The 7,161-nt window shown below is 40.6% G+C and overlaps 1 non-coding gene across 1 annotated transcript; it reads left to right on the top strand.

Annotated features, from left to right (window-relative positions):
* Nucleotides 1-6,316: 6,316 nt before the first annotated feature.
* Nucleotides 6,317-6,424, top strand: LOC112760923 (small nucleolar RNA R71). The gene has a single exon (XR_003181337.1). It is a non-coding gene; the product is annotated as a small nucleolar RNA R71 (small nucleolar RNA).
* Nucleotides 6,425-7,161: the final 737 nt, after the last annotated feature.

Below are 7,161 nucleotides of genomic sequence, written 5' to 3'. Positions count from 1 at the left end.
CACACCAAGATTCTAAGTTTGGTGTGCCACTTATTTTTCGATGCAAATCATTCAGCAACACCACTTGTTTGCATAATCATAATGTTCTTTGAACTATTATTTTTCTTTTAGTTAGACAATTTTAGTTTTCTATTTATTTTTAGTCATTTCTTTGTTTTAAATGCTTTCTTTTATTTACTGTGTTTGTTAATACACTACCAAGAGAGCTTTATTCATGACAGATTCTTGGCTTGGTGATTGTATTTAACATATAACAGTTTCTTTCGTTTAGTTTTATTTCAAATAAATTGACATGTGGTTGCATTCTAAGTTTGGTGTTGCTATGCAACAAAATTTGGTTCTAATCCTTACAAGATACTTGCATCAATTCCAAGTGAAAGTGTCACAATAAGTTTGGTGTGCCACTTATTCTTTATGCAAAGTATTATGCTCACCTTCTTAAGTTTGCAATCACAATGTCTCTGTCTCTTGTAACTTGATTATTATCTTTAATTTTGCTTGCTTAGAACACATGTACTACTAACTTTTCATTGTGTAAGACATTCATGGTCCATCTTAGCCCCATAGCCATTGTTCTAATTGTTGCTTGAGGATGAGCAAGCATTTTGAGTTTGGCAAGGGAAGGAGGAAGAATAGAGGAAAAAGGACAACAATAATGAAGATGAACTACAAGGTTGTAGAGTTCCTTTTCTCCTCATTTGTTTCCAACACTTAAAATGCATGATTGTCTTTATATTCTCTGTATGCATGTGTGGTATGAATAAGCATAGCTTGAATATTGATTTGTAACATGTTGCCATGCCATTATGACTACTGGTGCACGAAATTGTGATGTCCAGGCTCTAACAATCCCTGGTAATGGCTCCAAATCTTGGTGCTTTGATCTTAATTCATAATTGTCACAACTTCGATACAACTAACCAGCAAGTGCACTGGGTCGTCCAAGTAATACCTTACGTGAGTAAGGGTCGAATCCCACGGAGATTGTTGGTATGAAGCAAGCTATGGTCACCTTGCAAATCTCAGTCAGGCGGATTTAAACATGATACTTTATTAGATTAAAATAAACAATAAAAGGGATAGAGATACTTATGTAGATTCATTGGCAGGGATTTCAGATAAGCGAATGGAGATGCTTTTCGTTCCTCTGAACCTCTGCTTTCCTGCTATCTTCATCCAATCAGTCTTACTCCTTTCCATGGCTGGCTGTATGCAAGGGCATCACCGTTGTCAGTGGCTACATCCCCTCCTCTCAGTGAATCATATGCTCACGCACCCTGTCACGGCACGGCTATTCATCTGTCGGTTCTCGATCATGCTGGAATAGGATTCACCCTCCTTTTGCGTCTGTCACTAACGCCCAGCACTCGCGAGTTTGAAGCTCGTCACAGTCATTCAATCATTGAATCCTACTCAGAATACCACAGACAAGGTTTAGACCTTCCGGATTCTCTTGAATGCCGCCATCATTCTAGCTTACGCCACGAAGATTCCTGTTAGGAGATCTAAGAGATACTCATTCTAGCTTAATTCATGTAGAACAGAAGTGTTTGTCAGGCACGCGTTCATAAGGGAGAAGGATGATGAGCGTCACACATAATCATCACCTTCATCACGTTCTTGGGTGCGAATGGCTATCTTAGAAGCGAAATAAGAAGAATTGAATAGAAAACAGTAGTACTTTGCATTAATCTTTGAGGAACAGCAGAGCTCCACACCTTAATCTATGGAGTGTAGAAACTCTACCGTATGAAAATACATAAGTGAAGGTCCAGGCATGGCCGAGATGGCCAGCCCCCTATTGTGATCTAAGATAGTATACAACTGATCCAAGATTAAAAGCTGATCAAAAGATGCTCAAAAAGACTAGTAAGAGGTCCTATTTATAATAAACTAGTCACTAGGGTTTACATGAGTAAGTAATTGATGCATAAATCCACTTCCGGGGCCCACTTGGTGTGTGTTTGGGCTGAGCTTAAGTGTAGCACGTGCAGAGGCCATTTGTGGAGTTGAACGCCAGTTTCTGTGCCAGTTTGGGCGTTCAACTCTGGTTTTGGATCCTTTTCTGGCGCTGGACGCCAGATTTGGGCAGAAGGCTAGCGTTGAACGCCAGTTTACGTCGTCTATTCTTGGCCAAAGTATGGACTATTATATATTTCTGGAATTCCCCGGATGTCTACTTTCCAACGCAATTGGAAGCGCGCCATTTCGAGTTCTGTAGCTCCAGAAAATCCACTTTGAGTGCAGGGAGGTCAGAATCCAACAGCATCAGCAGTCCTTTTTCAACCTCTGAATCTGGTTTCTGCTCAAGTCCCTCAATTTCAGCCAGAAAATACCTGAAATCACAGAAAAACACACAAACTCATAGTAAAGTCCAGAAATGTGAATTTAACACAAAATCTATTAAAAACATCCCTAAAAGTAACTAGATCCTACTAAAAACATACTAAAAACAATGTCAAAAAGCGTATAAATTATCCGCTCATCACAACACCAAACTTAAATTGTTGCTTGTCCCCAAGCAACTGAAAATCAAAATAGGATAAAAAGAATAGAATATACTATAAATTCCAAACTATCAATGAAACAGAGCTTCAATCATATGAGCGGGACTTATAGCTTTTTGCCTCTTGAATAGTTTTGGCATCTCACTTTATCCATTGAGGTTCAGAATGATTGGCATCTATAGGAACTTCAGATTTCGAATAGTGTTATTGACTCTCTTAGTTCAGCATGATGATTCTTGAACACAGCTTCTTTATGAGTCTTGGTCGTGGCCCTAAGCATTTTGTTTTCCAGTATTACCACCGGATACATAAATGCCACAGACACATAATTGGGTGAACCTTTTCAGATTGTGACTCAGCTTTGCTAAAGTCCCCAATTAGAGGTGTCCAGGGTTCTTAAGCACACTCTTTTTTTTGCTTTGGACCTTGACTTTAACCGCTCAGTCTCAAGTTTTCACTTGACACCTACACGCCACAAGCACATGGTTAGGGACAGCTTGGTTTAGCCGCTTAGACCAGGATTTTATTCCTTTAGGCCCTCCTATCCACTGATGCTCAAAGCCTTGGGATCCTTTTTATTTGCCCTTGCCTTTTGGTTTTAAGGGTTATTGGCTTTTTGCTCTTGCCTCTTGGTTTTAAGAGCTTTTGGCTTTTTCTGCTTGCTTTTTCTTTCTATTTTTTTTTTTCTGCAAGCTTTGCTCTTTGCTGCTTTTTCTTGCTTCAAGAATCATTTTTATGATTTTTCAGATTATCAAATAACATGTCTCCTAGTCATCATTCTTTCAAGAGCCAACATATTTAACATTCTTAAACAACAACTTCAAAAGACATATGCACTGTTCAAGCATACATTCAGAAAACAAGAAGCATTATCACCACATCAATATAATTAAACTAAGTTCAAGGATAAATTCAAAACTCATGTACTTCTTGTTCTTTTGAATTAAAACAGTTTTTATTTTAAGAGAGGTGATGGATTCATAGGACATTCATAACTTTAAGACAGAGTTACTAACTACTAATGATCATGTAATGAAGACACAAACATAGATAAGCACATAACATAGAGAATGAAAAACAGAGAAAGTAAGAACAAGGAATGAGTCCACCTTAGTGATGTCCTTGAGCTCTTTTATGTCTCTTCCTTGCCTTGGCTGCTCCTCCTTCATTGCTTTTAGATCTTCTCTGATTTCATGAAGGATGATGGAGTGCTCTTGATGTTCCACCCTTAGTTGCTTCCAATAATTGTGTGGAAGAAAATGTATCCCCTGAGGTATCTCAGGGATCTCTTGATTTGCAGTCAAATGTTCTACCACTGAGCTATAGACCCTTGATGGAAGCTTTTGTCTTCCCTTTCCTCTTTCTAGAGGTTTCTCTGGCCTTAGGTGCCATCAATGGTTATGGAAAAAACAAAAAAGCTATGCTTTTACCACACCAAACTTAGAATGTTGCTCGCCCTCGAGCAAAAGAAGAAAGAATAGAAGAAGAAGAAGAGGATATGGAGGAGATGGATGGAGGTGTGTATTCGGCTATATGGGTGGGATTGGGTGGGAGAGAGATGTTGAATTTTGAAGGTAGTGGTTGTATGGATGTGAGTGGTAAATGGAAAAAAAAAGAAGGGATGATCATGAATGGAAAGAGAGATGATGAGGTAGGTGGGGATCCTGTGGGGTCCACAGATCCTGAGGTGTCAAGGCATTTACATCCCTGCACCAATTTAGGCATGTAAAATGCCCTTGCACACAACTCTGGGCGTTTAGCGCCAGGTTGGTGCCCATTTTTGGCGTTCAACGCCCCTTTGCTGCCATTTCTGGCGTTGAACGCCAGAACCATGCTTGTTCTGGGCGTTCAGCGCCAGGATGCTCCCATTCTGGGCGTTCAGCGCCAGAACTATGCTCTGTTCTGGCGTTTGAACGCCAGACAGATGCTCCTCCAGGGTGTGATTTTTCTTCTGCTGTTTTTGATTCCGTTTTCAATTTTTATATTTATTTTGTGACTCCACATGATCATGAACCTAAAAAAACATGAAAAACAATAAAAATAAGAATTAGATAAACATTGGGTTGCCTCCCAACAAGCGCTTCTTTAATGTCAATAGCTTGACAGTGGGCTCTCATGGAGCCTCACAGATGTGCAGAGCTTTGTTGAGACTCTCCAACACCAAACTTAGAGTTTGGATATGGGAGTTCAACACCAAACTTAGAGTTTGGTTGTGGCCTCCCAACACCAAACTTAGAGTTTGACTGTGGGGGCTCTGGTTGACTCTGCTTGGAGAGAAGCTTTTCCTGCTTCCTCTCCATGGTTGCAGAGGGAGATCCTTGAGTTTTGAATACAAAGGAGTTCTCATTCCATTGAAGGACTATTTCACCTCTGTCAACATCAATCACAGCTCTTGCTGTGGCCAGGAAAGGTCTTCCTAGGATGATGGATTCATCCTCTTCCTTTCCAGTATCCAGGACTATGAAATCAGCAGGGATGTAAAGGCCCTCAACCTTTACTAAAATGTCCTCTACTTGTCCATATGCCTGTTTTCTTGAGCTGTCTGCCATCTCTAATGAGATTTTAGCAGCTTGCACCCCATAGATTCCCAGTTTCTCTATTACAGAGAGGGGCATGAGGTTTATCCCTGAACCAAGGTCACACAGAGCCTTAAAGATCATGGTGCCTATGGTACAAGGGATTATGAACTTTCCAGGATCCTGTCTCTTCTGAGGCAATGTCAGTTGATCCAGATCACTTAGTTCATTGATCAACAAGGGAGGTTCAACTTCCCAAGCATCAATGCCAAATAATTTGGCATTCAGCTTCATGATTGCACCAAGAAACTTGGCAGTTTGCTCTTCAGTAACATCCTCATTCTCTTCAGAAGAGGAATACTCATCAGAGCTCATGAAGGGCATAAGGAGGTTCAATGGAATCTCTATGGTCTCTAGATGAGTCTCAGATTCCTTTGGTTCCCCAGAGGGAAGCTCCTTATTGATCACTGGACGTCCCAGGAGGTCTTCCTCCTTGGGATTCACGTCCTCTCCTCTCCTCACAGGTTCGGCCATGGCGCTTATGTCAATGGCCTTGCACTCTCCTTTTGGATTCTCTTCTGTATTGCTTGGGAGAGTACTAGGAGAGATTTCAGTGATCCTTTTACTCAGCTGGCCCACTTGTGCTTCCAGATTTCTAATGGAAGATCTTGTTTCATTCATGAAACTGACAGTGGCCTTAGATAGATTAGAGACTAGATTTGCTAAATTAGAAGCATTTTGTTCAGAGTTCTCTGTCTGTTGCTGAGTTGATGATGGAAAAGGTTTGCTATTGCTAAACCTGTTTCTTCCACCATTATTAAAGCCTTGTTGGGGCTTTTGATCCTTCCATGAGAAATTTGGATGATTTCTCCATGTTGAGTTATAGGTGTTTCCATAAGGTTCACCTAAGTAGTTCACCTCTGCTATTGCAGGGTTCTCAGGATCATAGGCTTCTTCTTCAGAGGATGCCTCTTGAGTACTGTTGGATGCAGCTTGCATTCCATGCAGACTCTGAGAGATCATATTGACTTGCTGAGTCAATATTTTATTCTGAGCCAATATGGCATTCAGAGTATCAACTTCAAGAACTCCCTTCTTCATAGGCGTCCCATTACTCACAGGATTCCTTTCAGAAGTGTACATGAACTGGTTATTAGCAACCATGTCAATGAGTTCTTGAGCTTCTGCAGGCGTTTTCTTTAGGTGAATGGATCCACCTGCAGAAGTGTCCAGTGACATCTTTGATAGCTCAGATAAACCATCATAGAATATATCCAGGATGGTCCATTCTGAAAGCATGTCAGAAGGACACTTTTTGGTCAACTGTTTGTATCTTTCCCAAGCTTCATAGAGGGATTCACCTTCTTTCTGTCTGAAGGTTTGAACATCAGCTCTAAGCTTGCTCAGCTTTTGAGGAGGAAAGTACTTGGCTAAGAAAGCCGTGACCAGCTTATCCTAAGAGTTCAGGCTGTCTTTGGGTTGAGAATCCAACCACAATCTAGCTCTGTCTCTTACAGCAAAAGGGAAAAGCAAGAGCCTGTAGACTTCAGGATCTACTCCATTAGTCTTAACAGTATCACATATCTGCAAGAATTCAGTTAAGAACTGAAAAGGATCTTCAGATGGAAGTCCATGAAACTTGCAGTTCTGCTGCATCAGAGAAACTAATTGAGGTTTCAGCTCAAAGTTGTTTGCTCCAATGGCAGGAATGGAGATGCTTCTTCCATGTAAATTGGAATTAGGTGTAGTAAAGTCACCAAGCATCTTCCTTACATTATTATTATTTTCGGTTGCCATCTCCTCTGCCTGTTCGAAAATTTCTGAAAGGTTATCTCTGGATTGTTGTATTTTAGCTTCTCTTAATTTTCTCTTCAGAGTCCTTTCAGGTTCTGGATCTGCTTCCACAAGAATGTTCTTATCCTTGCTCCTGCTCATATGACAAGGAAGAATGGACAGAAAAATGATAATAATAATAGAGATCCTTTATACCACAGTATAGGGATCCCTTTGTGAGTGGAAGAGAAGGGGGAGACAAAGAATGTGATGTAAAGGAAGAAATGCAACTGTACGAATGGAAGAGATGTGAGATGAGATGTTAGGATATGAATGAATAAATAGAATGAGATGGGGGAGGGATA

Source organism: Arachis hypogaea, chromosome 16, assembly GCF_003086295.3.
Source record: "Arachis hypogaea cultivar Tifrunner chromosome 16, arahy.Tifrunner.gnm2.J5K5, whole genome shotgun sequence".
In the NCBI taxonomy this organism is placed as follows: domain Eukaryota; kingdom Viridiplantae; phylum Streptophyta; class Magnoliopsida; order Fabales; family Fabaceae; genus Arachis; species Arachis hypogaea.
The sequence above is the reverse complement of the archived record's forward strand: the minus strand, read 5'-3'. Positions and strand labels throughout refer to the sequence as shown.